We start from the raw sequence: 16,334 nt of genomic DNA on the forward strand, positions 1-16,334 counted from the left end.
TCTTTCCTTGGAATCCACCTGCTCAAGGTCTTAAAATTAAAGCTTCCATCTCGTCGTCTGCTCACGACTCCTGTGGTACCAGTTTAGAAAGGCTGCCCCGATCAACTCTGCTAAATTAACCACCTCCCCCAGTCCCCCTCCCTCACATTACCTTGTTAATACTGCTGGACAGATGCCTCTCCTTGAATGGGCTCCCTCCATTCCAGCTTCTCTTCCTCCCTTATCCTCGTGGGAAGTCTTCTGGGAAAATGGTCAAGTCTACAGAGGAGCAGATTCTCTTCCCTCTTCTCACCTCACGGTGGCTGACAACGGTGCTGCCAGCTGTGATTTGGCTACATCTTGTGGTTCGACTCCTCCTTGCCTGGAGGCTCCAAATCTGTGCCAGCCCAGAGTCTCCCAGAGAGAGGACTCCCAGGCATTTCCGACCCCTGGAGACCTACACCCTAGAGTCCAGACACCGCTCCTGAGGCCTGGGTACACTCTTGGCTGCCCTTTCCTCCTTTCCACAGGCCCTCAGGATGTGTCCCACTTTCAGCTCCCTCCAGTACAGGTTCTTATCATAATGCCTGGAACATTTAAACAACTGACAGACTGAAGAGTAAAATGCAGTCACCCTGCTCTCAAATTCTTTGATGACATGCTCAAATAAGGAAAAATAAATAATGTTCTGCTATTGTTAACATCACTGTCTGCATTATTACTGGTATCATTATCTTTCACTTATTAAGCACTTGTAATGTCTACTCACCTTCCATTCCTCAAATCCGTTGGTTCCCACACTCATGGTGAAGCATACCTGACATTCCCAAAATTTTCCAGGAAACTTGAGTGTTCTGAAGAATGTTATAAACTGAATTATAAACAAATCAATACAGGTAATATTTTTCTTATAAAACATATGCTAATATGTGTAAAAAAATACCAAATATATGTACATTATCTCTATTATATGTTTATCTGCCTTTTAAAAAAATTTGCCATTATTTGTAATAGCAAAAGATTGCAAACATGTCCAGCAGCAGCGGAATATTGTTGAAAAAACTATGGTACATCTACATAAGGGAGTAACATAAAGCTGCAAAATAGAATGAGGAGTATGTCTTTGTACTGATGTGGAGGGATCTCCAGGATATAGTGGAAAATGCAAGATATAAGAGAGCGTACATGCTATATGCTAACTTTAAGGTAAGAAATGAATGGATATATATATTCTTTGTACTTTCTACTTTCCCAGCTTTCCTATATGTCTGAAATTTTCATAGTAAAAAATAGTATCTGTCAATGTGTGTGCTTGTAATGCTGCTCCATACTTGAAAATATCAGGATATTAAATGAGAGATTATTGGATTTCTAAACCCACAAGTTGACATGTTATCTACTGGATATTTAGTACTCTATAGCAGATATTTTATATTTTAAGCAATATTTTCTTTCTTTGTTTTAATTAAAAGAAAATAAAACTGAACTAATGTGTTTAATTTTTATTCCATAACATAATCATGAAATATACAGAAAAATTTTGACCATTGTTCCAGCAACTTTTTCATCAGTGGGTTTAAAGCACAGACTTATTATAATTTGGGAGACCTGCAATTGCTTCATCAATATCTTTTCCTTTGAGAAAAATTTTGTATAGACAAAAGTTATTTTAACACTTTCTATAGTCATTTCAGGAACACCAAGGATGTGGTCAAATGTAAAAATATTAATATGCACTTTAATTTTGTAATTTTCTTCATGTTTCAGGCTTTATTGTCAACCCCAATCAGAAAACAGCAGTATTATTTTTTTCTTAAAATGGAGAATGTACAAAGTTTACAAACTCTTACAAAGTCCTTGTAATTTTTGCTCCTGGTCTATAGTTTTTGACCCCCATTCTTACATGGTCAATACAAGCCCAGATGCCACCCCACCCACTTTCCTCTCGTGGACCTGTCCACTCAGAACAACCTCCATCTCCTTCACATCCTCCTACACCCTCGTTCCCACAGGGCTCTTCCTTCTTAGAGGCCCCAGTCGCTAAGCCAAACCCGTATGAAACCTCACTTTCAGCTATTGTCAGTCCAAAGTGAATAATTTCTACCTAGCCTGGTCCATCTTCAGGCAACAAAAGCCGCCTGTGGAAATTCCATCACCTATAGTTATGGAAGCAGGTTGTTTTGCTTCTTCTTCTTTTAAAATACAGGTTTACTGAGATATATTCACATACCCTACAGTCATCCACAGTGTACAATCAACTATTCATAGTACCACCATAGAGTTGTTCATTCATCACCAGAATCAACTTTTTTTTTTTCATTTTTATTGAGATTGTTCAGATACCATACAATTATCCAAAGATCCAAAGTGTACAATCACTTGCCCCTGGGTACCCTCATACAGCTGTGCATCCATCACACTTAATTTTTGTTCAATTTTTAGAAACTTTTCATTACTCCAGACAAGAAATAAAGTGAAAGATGAAAAAAGAAAAAAAGAAAAGGAAACTCTAAACCTCCCCTATCCCTAACCAACCCCCCTCAATTGTTGACTCCTAGTATTGATACAGTATGTTTGCTACTGTTTATGAAAAAATGTTGAAATACTACTAACTGTAGTATATAGTTTGTAATAGGTATATAGTTCTTCCCTATATGCCCTTCTATTATTAACTTCTAATTGTATTGTCATACATTTGTTCTGGCTCATGAAGTGATTTCTAGTATTTGTACAGTTGATCATGGACATTGCCCACCATAGGATTCAGTTTTAAACATTTCCATCTTTTGACCTCCAACTTTCCTTCTGGTGACATATATGACTCTGAGCTTCCCCTTTCCACCTCATTCACACACCATTCGGCGCTGTTAGTTATTCTCACATCTTGCTACCAACACCCCTGTTCATTTCCAAACATTTAAGTTCATCCTAATTGAACATTCTGCTCATACTAAGCAAGAGCATCTACATTTCTTCCACAAGGCAGGAGGGAGAGTCAAAGAAGGTAGAGAGGCAAAAGAAAGAGGAAACAAAAAAAAAATGACAGCTAGGAAGCAGCAAAAGGAAAAATAACCTTAAATCAAAGTAGAGTAAAGAATCAGACAATACCACCAATGTCAAGTGTCTAACATGCCTCCCCTATCCCCCCCCCTTATCTGCATTCACCTTGGTATATCACCTTTGCTACATTAAAGGAAGCATAATACAATGATTCTATTAGTTACAGTCTCTAGTTTATGCTGATTGCATCCCTCCCCCAATGCCTCCCCATTTTTAACACCTTGCAAGGTTGACATTTGCTTGTTCTCCCTTGTAAAAGAACATATTTGTACATTTTATCACAATTGTTGAATACTCTAGATTTCACCAAGTTACACAGTCCCAGTCGTTATCTTTCCTCCTTTCTTCTGGTGTCTCACATGCTCCCCATCTTTCTCTCTCAACCATATTCATAGTTACCTTTGTTCAGTGTACTTACATTGTTGTGCTACCATCTCCCAAAATTGTGTTCCAAACCACACACTCCTGTCTTCTATCACCCTGTAGTGCTCCCTTTAGTATTTCCTGTAGGGCAGGTGTCTTGTTCACAAAGTCTCTCATTGTCTGTTTGTCAGAAAATATTTTGAGCTCTCCCTCATATTTGAAGGACAGCTTTGCTGGATACAGGATTCTTGGTTGGTGGTTTTTCTCTTTCAGTATCTTAAATGTATCACACCACTTCCTTCTTGCCTCCATGGTTTCTGCTGAGAGATCTGCACATAGTCTTATTAAGCTTCCTTTGTATGTAATGGATTGCTTTTCTCTTGCTGCTTTCAGGATTCTCTCTTTGTCTTTGACATTTGATAATCTGATTATTAAGTGTCTTGGCGTAGGCCTCTTCATATCTCTTCTGTTTGGAGTACGCTGCGCTCCTTGGATCTGTAATTTTATGTCTTTCATAAGAGATGGGAAATTTTCATTAATTATTTCCTCTATTATTGCTTCTGCCCCCTTTCCCTTCTCTTCTCCTTCTGGGACACCAATGATACGTACATTATTGTACTTTGTTCCATCCTTGAGTTCTCGGAGACGTTGCTCATATTTTTTCATTCTTTTCTCCATCTGCTCCTTTGCGTGTAGGCTTTCAGGTGTTTTGTTCTCCAGTTCCTGAGTGTTTTCTTCTGCCTCTTGAGATCTGCTGTTGTATGTTTCCATTGTGTCTTTCATCTCTTGTGTTGTGCCTTTCATTTCCATAGATTCTACTAGTAGTTTTTTTGAACTTTTGATTTCTGCTGTATACATGTCCAGTTCTTCCTTTACAGCCTCTATCTCTTTTGCAATATCTTCTCTAAACTTTTTGAATTGATTTAGCATTAGTTGTTTAAATTCCTGTATCTCAGTTGAAGTGTAAGTGTGTTCTTTTGACTGGGCCATAACTCTGTTTTTCTTAGTGTAGGTTGTAATTTTCTGTTGTCTAGGCATGGTTTCCTTGGTTATCCAAATCGGGTTTTCTCAGACCAGAACAGGCTCACGTCTCACAGGGAAGAAATATTCAGTATCTGGTTTCCCTGAGGGTGTGTCTTAGAAAATTGCTCCACCCTTTGATGCCTCAGGTCACTGTGCTTTTCTGCCCAGCAGGTGATGCCTGTTAGCCTATAATTCTTGACTGGTGTGAGGAGGTATGGCTGTGTTCTCCCAGGCTCTGGGGTCTGGTTCTGAATGCAAAGGGCCCCACCCCTTTCCTCCTAGAGAAGACAGACCCCTCAGGTGGAGGTCATTAGCATTTCAATGGTCTCGCTCTCTGCTTGTGGTGTCTCCACCCTTCCCAGAGTCACAGCCCTGGAAACTGGAAATGCCTGGGGCTTTCTCCACTGAGCCAAAAAAGAAACAGATAGTCCCCTTCAGACCCAGTCCAAGGCAACCCTCCAGCTCTCCCAGGTCAGTCGTCACCCAAAGCCTCTGTCTGTTTTTTGGGGCTGCGTACCTGTAGTGAGCAGTTCACACTCGCTACTTAAAACCCTGGTTGGAGCTCAGCTGAGCTGTATTTGCTTGCTGGGAGAGAGCTTCTCTGTGGCACCACGCGGCTCCGCAGCTCGGGCTATGGGGGAGGGGGTCTCCCGACCTGGTTCCGCAGGTTTTACTTACAGATTTTATGCTGTGTTCTCGGGCATTCCTCCCAATTCAGGTTGGTGTATGATGAGTGGATGGTCTCGTTTGTCCCCCCACAGTTATTCTGGATTATTTACTAGTTGTTTCTGGTTTTTTGTAGTTGTTCCAGGGGGACTACTTAGCTTCCACTCCTCTCTATGCCACCATCTTGCCCGACTCCTCCAGAATCAACTTTTGAGCACTTTTCTTACTCCAAAAAAAAATCAAAGTAAAAGTGAAAAAGAACATCCAAAACATTCTATCCCCCTCATTCCACCCTATTTTTCCATTTGGTTTTTGTCCCCATTGTTCTCATCTGTCCATACACAGGACAAAGGGAATGTGAGCCATGAGGGTTTCACAATTACACAGTCATACCATACAAGCTATATAGTTACACAATCATCTTCAAGAATCAAGACTACTGGGTTGCAATTCAACAGCTTCCAAGACACTAAAAACTAAAAAGGGATATCTACATGGCACCTAAGAATGCTCTCAAGACTAACCTCTTGACTCCATTTGAAATCTCTCAGCCATTGAAACTTTGTTTCATTTCACTTTCCCGTTTGGTCAAGAAGATTTTCTGAATCACATGATGCCGTGTCCAGGCTTATCTACAGGAGTCATGTCCCACGTTGCCAAGGAGATTTATACCCCTGGGAGTCATGACCACGTAGGGTGGAAAGCAGTGAGTTCACCTGCCGTGTGGGCTTAGAGAGAGAGAGAGGCCACATCTGAGCAACAAAGAGGTTCTCTGGGGGAGATTCTTAAGCACAATTATAGGTAGGCTCAGTTGACCAGTAGTGACCTCCAAACAACTGAAACCAGTGGTCACTTTCTTGCCTGGAGCTTACTGTGTCCTTAGTAATATCTGTGATGCTGACCACTTCCTACTCCGTGGAATTTTTCCCTAGTCCTGTGTCATTTGTGACCACACCTTTTCCTTGTTTTTCTCCTATTTTTCCGTCCTCTCCCTTTCAGTCTCTTTCTCACCTTACACACTGTTCTTGGTGACCCAATTCAAACGTGTAATGTCACCTACCTTGAGGATTCCCCAGTCTTTGCCCCTAGCCAAGTCTAGCCTGAGATCTAATCACTTCTTTCAAGCGCCCTCAAGTCAACTCCACTTTGTAGCATGCAAAGTCAAACTCAGCATGTCCCAAACAGAGTGTTTCATCTTTTCCCAATCACTTCCTTATTGTCAATGGCACCATACTTCTCCACATTGCATGATTTCTGGACTCCATCATTTACTGATTCCTATGGATTCTGACCTCTTCACTGACATTCAAACTTACCTGATCTCCTTTCCCCCTCCTGTAACCTCTTCAGTCCTCATCTGATTGCTGAGGAGCTCCTGCTGGCCTTACTTTCAAACTACCCTCCTCCATTTCATCCTTCCCACGGCTGCTGCCTCCAAATACAAATCTGATTACATCACTCTCATGCTTAATATCCTTCAACCCCCAAGCCCCATGGGATAAAATTCAAACACCTGCAGTTTGCACACTGGGCTCACCATTCTGTAGCCCTGTCATCACAACTCTTTAGCTCCAGTCACACTGAAGAACTTACAGTTCTCCCTGCAGCTTTGTGTCTCTCCACTCTTGAATATACTTCTTCCTCTGCTAGAAGTACCATTTTCTCCTTTCTCTGCTTTGCTAACTTCAGGCAACACCTTCCTCAGGAAACCTTTCCTAAGTCTCATTTTAATTTTTTGTGCCCTTTTACTCTCTAGCAGCATCTTGTGTATACCTCATATACTCGGCAGTGATCAAACCACATAGGTAATAATTGTCTTTTCATTGCCTTTCTCATCCTCTGGATTTCACACATCTGAGAAGTGGGTAAGTCTTCTGAGTTATAGCCTTGTGTTTGGAGTGAAGATTCAAATGAATGTGATTTTTTTTACTGAATGAAAATTAATATTTGAAAGAGAATGATTTGCTTCAAAATGCACAGATTTTTAGTTTTAAGAACTTGTGATTATTGTAAAAATGAATATCCTAAGGTGAATAAACCACATCCATGTTGCCATGTGTGTTCTCAGTAATTTTTGTTTTTTCCCCCTTTTTCTTTTACCTTTTCTGTAAGTAAGTGATTCCAGTAACCCCTACCCCCAGTGGAGAATCCTAAGCATCCATGTGGATAATGAGCTCCCTGTCACTACCTGTCACTACAAAGCTCCAATGAGAGAGTTTGTTCCCTGCCTGTGGGGGCTGTTCAGGGGGACCCTTGTTTAGGGAGATAGACGAGTGAACTCTGATGTCTCATCTCAGTTCAGCCTGGTTCCTCTACCATTGGAAACCCCCACATGCTCTCATTTTCATTGTTCTGCTGTAATACCAGCAGATTCTTTTGTTCTCAGCTATTTGCTGCTCCTTACACATCAGTTAAAACTAAGATACTATCCTAACAGTACTTCAAATGCAACAAAAATTTTTATTTCCAAATGAAACCACACATAAATTCAACAAGAAAATGTGTGGATGTTTTAATTTAATATGCCTAAAATGAAAGGGTTGCACACAAAATTACACACCCCATAGTTTTTATTTAAACTAAGAAAGTAATGTGAAATTTATAAAGAGCATCAAAACTCTGGAACTGTTTTTATTTCCTCCATTATTTTAAAAATTTGCCACCCTGAAAACGAAGAAAAGCCCACTCCAGCATTCCCTGCTTCGTGGCTTTAACAATCATTTTTATGTCTGGTCCTGTGGAGGGTTGGAGGAGGATAACTCAATATTGCTTAAGCAAGTTACTTAACCCTCTGCAGTCATTTCCCTGAATGCAAAATAATGCCTTCTACGTGGAATCCAAGGATTCAGTGAATAAATACCTAGCACATAGCAGGTGCTCAATAAATTTTATCTAATTTCATTGTTTTTATTTTATGTTTAATATTTTCATTTTTTTTGAGTCTTCAGTGACAAAGGAAAGAATCCTAATTTTTAATGAGTCATTTCTCTCATTGTTTCCTTCCCACTTGTTTTATTTTCTGTCATTTTGCCTTTCTCCTTTTCTGTATCATTCCTTCAGGTCCCTAATAGCCTCCCCTTTATCTGCTCACTTCCTGTATTGTGTTTACTTTCCTGAATCTTCACGCATTCCCCAGCCTCCTTCTTCCTCTTCATGCAGCAGACCACGTGTCAATGTAAGCAGAATTTGTCCAGACACGTAGACCTGGGGAATACATGTTCACATTTGATGAGGATGAGCAGTTCTATGTGGACCTGGATCAGAAGGAGACGGTCTGGCATCTGCCATAGTTTGTTCACGCCTTTGACTTTGATGCTTGGAGGGGTATAGATGACATTGTCATGGCGAGGAAGAACCTGGACATCCTGATCCAACGGTCCCATCACACCAGGGCCATGTTCGGTACTGGCCTTGCCTGGAGGGATGGGAGGCCCTTCTGCGCCTTGGTGGAGACCCAGATGCCCACACAGGAGCGAGCCCTCCTCCTGAGCCTGCAGGAATTGGAGTAAAGCAGGGGAGGAGGCCTTGATTCTTCTGCAAGAGGAAGGTTGGCAGGGGAGCCAAGGTTAGGAGCATGAGGACCCATGGCTCTGATCTGGAGTCCTGGGGCAGCAGAAGTTTGGCCCTGAGAGAGGTTGCCCTTATTTGGAGGATATAGGGCCCGGAATGGTAGAACCTTAGAGATATGGCCAAAGGTGGTAGCTTTACCAGGTCCTGTCCTCCCTCAGAGTCCCCAAAGCGACCATGTTTCCCAAGGAGCCTGTGGAGCTGGGCCAGCCCAACACCCTCATCTGACACCTCGACAAGTTCTTCCCACCTGCAACGTCACGTGGCTGCACAACGGGCAGCCAGTCACCAAGGCTGTCGTCAAGACCATCTTTCTACCCAGCACAGAATTCAGATTCCACAAGTTCCACTACCTGACATTCCTTCCCACAGCCGAGGACGTCTATGACTGCCGGGTGGAGCACTGGGGTCTGGACAGGCTGCTCCTCCAGCACTGGGGTAGGTGTCCTCTCCCTTTGGTATCCCCATCCTGACACTTTATATCCAGAATCCTCCCCTCGGCACCTGATTTCCTTAATCCCATGTCTCATGGTCACATTATCCAAAGGCCACCATCTAATGATTTCTAACGTTCAGCACCCTACACCTGGAGGCCAGTCCCTACTCTGCACCTTCTGACCCCGTCTCTTTATTCTCTCCCCAGAGGCCCAGGAGCCCATCCAGGTGCGTGAGACGATGGAGACTGTGGTCTGTGCTCTGGGCCTGGCAGTGGGGCTGGTGGGCATCATCGCTGGCATTGTCGTCGTGTGTCCTGGATGCATCCCCGGGTTCAGAGGTCCCTGTGAAGTATCCTAGAGGTAGGGTACTGGAAACACAGTGGAAAAGAAGATGCAAGCTATGTGTGGTGTATGGGGAGGAGAAACACATTAACAGGGAATCTTTTTTTGTTGTTAATATAAAAGGAATTTTAATCATTGCAAAGTAACTTAATATATAAATGTAAATGTTAGGAATTTTTTTTCATTTAGGTCACCTACAATAGCATATCTTGTGTCCATGACAGATATTTAAGATAGCAGATTGAAAATATTAGCAATATACACATAATCATACTTTAAAATTTTACCGTTTTAAGGTACATTTTGTTAAAATATATAATCTTAGTTCTTTGCAATTGTTATAAATAATGAGGCGTATCGTAAATATGTTTGTTGTTATTAAAACAAATGTTAGCTGAAGGGTAAACATTCCTTATTATCTTTACATCTCATGTATTACCCAAGAATAGACCCATTCAAGAAAGGATAGTAGAGGGGAAAAAAAAAAACAGGAAGAGAGGAGGGTGTTAGCTGATTACAACCCCATATGTATGAGTCCAATGTGCTTCTAGCTACAGGCTGGCATTATTCCTTAATTAAGACTGATATAAACTTCAAACCCACATTTGCCAGAAAATGGATTCATTCATGTAACACTAAGACTTGAGACAAAAGACAAATAGTTCAATATATAATTCAGTGGGTTCTAAAAATGTTTGTGGAAACAAATTGAGAAGACTTGAAGCACATGTACAATATGATCTTGAGGTATGCTGCATACAACTGAATTGAATTAAAATGAGTGAAAGGAATTACAATATACTGAAGAAATCAGCGTAAAAAGTAAAGAGGAAGACAATTTTGGAAGAATGCAAATCTCTTAATCAACTTTAGGTGATTAGGTAAGAGATAAATAGGGCTATACAATAGAATCAGAACCAAATCTCTTTGCTCTTTGCTTTGGACTTTTTGCCTTCCTTTTCTTTCTTCCTTTCCTCCTTTATCTTCCCTTCTTTTTCTCCCTTCTATCCCTTCTAATTCCTTCTAAAACAAATTTCAGTTAATTTACAGTCAAAGGCATAAAAATAATCAATAAAACAAGGACAATGCTCCTGAGGCAATATAATTAAGGGAATGAGTAGAACATTTTGGCTAAGTAAAATCTACTTTTGAGAGTTTGGGCATTTGGAAAAAAATGAAATATAGAAACATAAATATTTATGTATATAGGTACACCAATATATACACACATACGTAGTCAATCACCTATCCCTGTAAGAAGCCCTCCCTGAACGCCAAGTCCTGATGTCCAGTATGGTTTCTCAGGCCACATCAAACAGGTTCTTCCATATCCCTGTCCTGCAGTTATTGTTTTAATGGTGTTCATCACTTGCTTCAATCTCAGGGTTGTTTGTGTTTTATTTTCCCATATGGGACTTGTATTAGTCAGGGTTCTCTAGGGAAATAGAACCAACAGGATACATATAAATATATTAAGAGATTTTTATAAGAATTGTCTCATGTGACTTTGGGGATGGGCAAGTCCAAATTCCATAGGGCAAGCTGCTAGCTGGGAACTCTGATGAAAGTTTTTGAGGAATTCCCCAGGAGAAGCTGGCTGGCTGAAGTAGAGATGGAAATTCTCCATTCTGACTGCTGAAATCATCACTTCTTCTTTTAAGGCCTTCAATTGATTGGAAGAGACTTCTCTCATTGTTGAAGGCAGTCTCTTCAGTTGATTGTAGGTGTAATCAGCCATAGACACAATCAACTTACTGATATTTCAAGTTCACACAATATCTTCATAGTAACATTCAGACCAGGGTAGCTCGACCAGACAACTGGACACCATAACCTGGCCAAATTGACACATGAACTTAACCATCGCAGAGCTGTTAGCACTGGAAGCTCAGAGAACATGCCCCATTCGTGATTCCAGCCCCCCCTCACCCCAAACACCTCGTTCTGTGCTTTGAAGATGGCAGATATCTGAATTAGCATTACTTCTATTTCTAGTGATAATATTCTGGTGCTACTATTCTTCATATCTGCTGATATTATTAGCAAATGTCTATTTCAAGGTGATATGATTCAGCTCACTAATTTACAGGATAAGAAAACTGAACCCAGAATGACCATGTGGCCCATTGGTTCAGAACCAAGATTACGCAGGGTCTCTGGCCACTCAACTCTAATGACTCTGGAGAGTGCTCACAAAATGCTTTAATTCACCATGGTGGACTTTAATTCATCATGGTGGGCACTGAAGTAACAGATTCCTGGGTATCTATATTGAGTGTTTTTCTCTAGTTGTTACAGGAGACATGATATTGCAAAGGTAAGGAATAAATGTAAGAAGGGAAAATGGATGGATGTGCAAGAAATTGAAGATACAGTAAGTGTTTAAGATTAGAAATGTAAAAGGGTGGGTAAATATGAATTGAGAATAGGCCCTAATCTTGAGGTGAAATATTTTTATTGGCTCATTCAAATATGATATGGATTGGGCTATTAATTTTTCACTAATACTTAATTAAACAATGATACTAAGTGGGTAAATCAAGTAAATAATTTTAAAGTTATCCTGTCAGAGTAGAATGATCATCCCAGTTTTGTATTTGGAAAGAAATAATCAAAAAATTATAAAAATCTCTTCAAATGATTTATTCAGAGACACAAATCCATATGAGGATTTTTATTAAGGCCCTACCTGACTCCACAGACTGAGCTTTTAACAATAATATACTTTTAATTCTTTTTTTTAAATTCAATTTTATTGAGATATAGTCACATACCATGCAGTCATACAAAGCATACAGTTGTTCACAGTACCATTATATAGTTGTGCGTTTATCACCAAAATTAATTTTTGAACGTTTTCATTATCACACACACAAAAATAAGAAGAATAAAAATTCAAGTGAAAAAGAATCATTAAAGTAAAAAAGATCACTGGGTGCCTTTTTTTTTTTTTTTTTTTTGCCCCGTTTTTCTACTCACCCATCCATACACTGGACAAAGGGGAGTGTGGACCATATGGCTTTCCCAATCATATTGTCACCCCTCATAAGTTGCATTGTTATACAATCGTCTTCAAGATTCAAGGGTTCTGGGTTGTAGTTTGACAGTTTCAGGTATTTACTGCTAGCTCTTCCAATTCATTAGAACCTAAAAAGGGTTATCTATATTGTGTGTAAGAGTGCCCACCAGAGTGTCCTCTCGGCTCCTTTTGGAATCTCTCTGCCACTGAAACTTATTTCATTTCCTTTCACATCCCCCTTTTGGTCAAGAAGGTGTTCTCTATCCCATGATGCCAGGTCTAGATTCCTTCCTGGGAGTCATATCCACATTGCCAGGGAGATTCACTCCCCTGGGTGTCAAATCCCACGTAGTGGGGAGGGCAGTGACTTCACCTGCCAAGTTGGTTTAGCTAGAGAGAGAGGGCCACATCTGAGCAACAAAGAGGCATTTGGGAGGAGGCCCTTAGACACAATTATAGGCAGGCCTAGCCTCTCCTTTGCAGCAACAATCTTGCCAAGGGCAGGTCCCGTGACTGAGGGCTCAGCCCATCAAACCACCAGTCCCCTACGTCTGTGAGCACATCAGCAACCATCGAGGTGGGGAAGCTAACAGGGAATCTTTGAACAGTTTATATTTTAGAGTCACTGAATTAGATGATGACAATAACAAATATATGTGGTAAACAACAGTAGTTGAGTTACTTACTATGCATCAGGCACTATTAAATTTTTCTCTTGTATTCACTGATTTAGGTTTGGAGGTTAGTACCATCACTGCCCCATTTTACAGAGGGGAAAGGGACTTCAGGAGAGGGCATCCATTTGTCCAAGGTCACACAGTTTGAAAGCCACAGAACTGAGATCTGAGGCAGGCATTGGGGCACCGCAGGCTGCACCCTCACCCACTGTGTTATACTGCCCCTCTATTACACAAAGAACAAGACCGGTTTGTGGCTCTCACTGAGCCCATTGTCTAGTAGAAGAAAAGACACAGAACTACAAAGTTAAAATTCATCCTAATAGATTCTTAAGTCCCTTTCCTCTTTCCAGTGAACACCCTTTGTCCCGCTGAATTGTATACACAGGTCTCTTGTGTTTCTAGTTCCCTAGTCATCATTGTAATTACTGCCTTAAAAATGTATGTATCTGTTTATACATCTCTTTCCTCTGCTAACTAGTGAAATTCTCAGTGGCAATGACCACATCTTTTTTTAAAATTCAATTTATTTTTTATTTTGGGCTCAAGGTACAGAGCGGTGCTTTCTTTTATGGTCCTCAGTTCATGGTGTATGCTCATCATTAGTCCACACGAATGCCTCTCTCTTATCTTATTATCCATGAGAGTGAACAGTGTGACATAGTTACGTGTCTTCATTTGGCTTTCCAGAAATCAGAACCTGAGATGGGAATTCTTGGGAAAGTGATTCACTGAGGGAGGACTCTCAGGAGAAATCTGCGAGGGTGAGGGGAAGCAGGACAGGATGCATCTCCAGTGGAGGCCAGCCTCAGCCTGATCCCATGAGGAGCTTGGAGAATGAATGTCCCATGGGCTACCTCCACCTTGAGCAAGGGGAGTGGGACTTTTTACCCCATCATTCAGTCTCTGCCATGTGTCACATCTTTGGGCAAAACAGCTACTGAGAGCAATTCTCGGGAGAAAGGGGTCAGCAAGCAGGACCCACCACAGCCTGGGTGGGGTCACAGGCCTGGTGAGGAGGGTCTGGGTGGGCCATCGGTGGGGTCATTGGCAATCTGTGTCAGTTTTTAGATGTGACCTTATCAAACACGTGCTGTGGTACTGGTTTAACTGCTTGTGCAGTTGCACAGTTTTATTCTTTCCTATAAATTTTGGAATAAGTGTATTGAATTCTTCAAAGATTCCCGCAGGAATTTGGATTGTAATTGCATTGAATTTGTAGTGAATTGAAATCTTTAGAACATTAGCAATCCTATTCCCTAGATGAAATGTGTCTCCATTAATTTAGATCTGTAAGTATTTATTGTTAGAGTTAAAAAGCTCTCTTATTCGGGGATCTTGGGTTTTCTCTTCATTTATTACTAATTCTTTTGGCATTTATTTTATAGTATATGATATCTTATTTTTTAATTGTATTTTCTAGTTTATTATTACTGTTGTATTTCTTAATTTTTCTGATATCATTTGAACTTACCATACTTTCTAGTAATTCATTGATTATTTTAATTTTTCTATGTAGATTATGATATCATTTTCAACAACTGACCATTAGATCTCTCCCTTACAATCTTTTCAGCTTTAATTTTATTCTATTCTCATACCAATGTCCAAAACCTTTAGTGCTATGTCAAACAGTAGCAACAATAAAGTACATCCTACCTTTTCCCTAATCTGAAAGGGAATGCATCTATTTCTTCATGAATATAGTTGCTATAGAGTTTTGGTTTATAATTTTTACCATTTGTTAAAACTTACCAACTTTCTTTTCGTGTACTCATTGAATTGATTTAGGTTGAAACAATAAGAATTTTCTGTTCTCTACTAATGTATTAATCCCACTATAGATTTTCTGATATTGAACCATTATTGCATTCCTAGGAAAACCTTATTTGACCAAAGTTAATCATGTTTGTAATATACTGTTGCAGTCTGTGACATGGATGAAATGACTCTGTAATGTTTTTCTTTTGTACTGACCTTAGCTGGATCTGGAAATAAGGATAGAACACCTCATAAAATGATCTAGAAAGCTTCAGTTCCTTTCTATTTTCTATAACAATATACATAACATAGGAATTTTCTGATCCTTGGAAATGTAGCAGGACTCCCTTATCTGTTATATTATCAGGAGTGGAAATCTTTACGGCGGCTATTCTTTGCTTACTGTCATCAATGTCTTTGATGCATATTAATCTATTTTAATTTCCTATTTTTCTTATAGTTTTGACATTTATATTTCTCTTGAAATTTATCAATTTTATCAAAGCTTTTCAAATTTTTTAGTGCAGATGATCATAAGTTTATTTCATTTTTAAATATGTGTATCATTATTTTACCCTTGTCATTCTGCATTTTTCATTTGTATCTCCCGTGTTTCTCATGAACATCTCACCAGAGGTGTATCAACCTCATCAAACTTTTTAATGAACTAAGATTTGATTTTGTTACTCCTCTACAGCTTCTTTTCTATTTCATTGATTTCTGCCCTTGTCTCTATTATTTCTATTTTCTTTTGTTTTTTTCTTCTTTTCTAGTCTCTGAATTTAAACGATGATCTCATTTGTTTTCAGCTTTTCTTTTCCTAATAAATATGTTTAAAGCTAGATGCTTTCTTCTTGGCACTACTTTTGGTATATAGTTTTTCATTTAGTACTATCTTCCATCATTTATTTTCTAAATCCCAGGTTTATTAATTGCTTCTCTTAGTTATGTGGAATTAATTATCCTTTTTATCAATGTAGAATTCAGTTGCATTATGGCTAAAGAACAAAGTTCATATGCTATTGATTAATTTCAGTTTACTGAGACTTTCTTTGTGGCTTAATAAATTCTAAGTTTTCATAAATGTCCCATGAGTTGTGCTTGAAAAAATGTGCATATTATATTCTCTTTATTGTTTGTAGAAATTTTTAGGTATCAAAATATTTAAGTTTATTAATTGCATCATTGAAATCTAGCTCTCTGCTTTGGCTCTTAGTTATTGAGGATATGTTAAAATATATAGCTAAATTTTTAGATTTAATTCTTTCTCCACATTTTTCTATCATTTGGTTATTTAAATATTTTGAGGCTTTATTTTTAGGGGTATCTGTGTTCAAGATGATTACATTTTTGTCCTAGATCTTTTTTTTCATGCTTTGTATTTTATTTTGTCAGATGTAAAATTTGTTATTCAAGCTCTCTTTTAATATCTACCTAAGT

At 39.5% G+C, this 16,334-nt stretch overlaps 1 pseudogene; it reads left to right on the top strand.

Moving 5' to 3' along the window:
• LOC119540714 overlaps positions 1–13,489 on the top strand; it is a 35,453-nt pseudogene extending 21,964 nt beyond the window's left edge.
• The last annotated feature ends 2,845 nt before the right edge of the window (positions 13,490–16,334 follow it).

This window comes from Choloepus didactylus, chromosome 7 (genome assembly GCF_015220235.1).
Source record: "Choloepus didactylus isolate mChoDid1 chromosome 7, mChoDid1.pri, whole genome shotgun sequence".
NCBI classification, from domain to species: domain Eukaryota; kingdom Metazoa; phylum Chordata; class Mammalia; order Pilosa; family Megalonychidae; genus Choloepus; species Choloepus didactylus.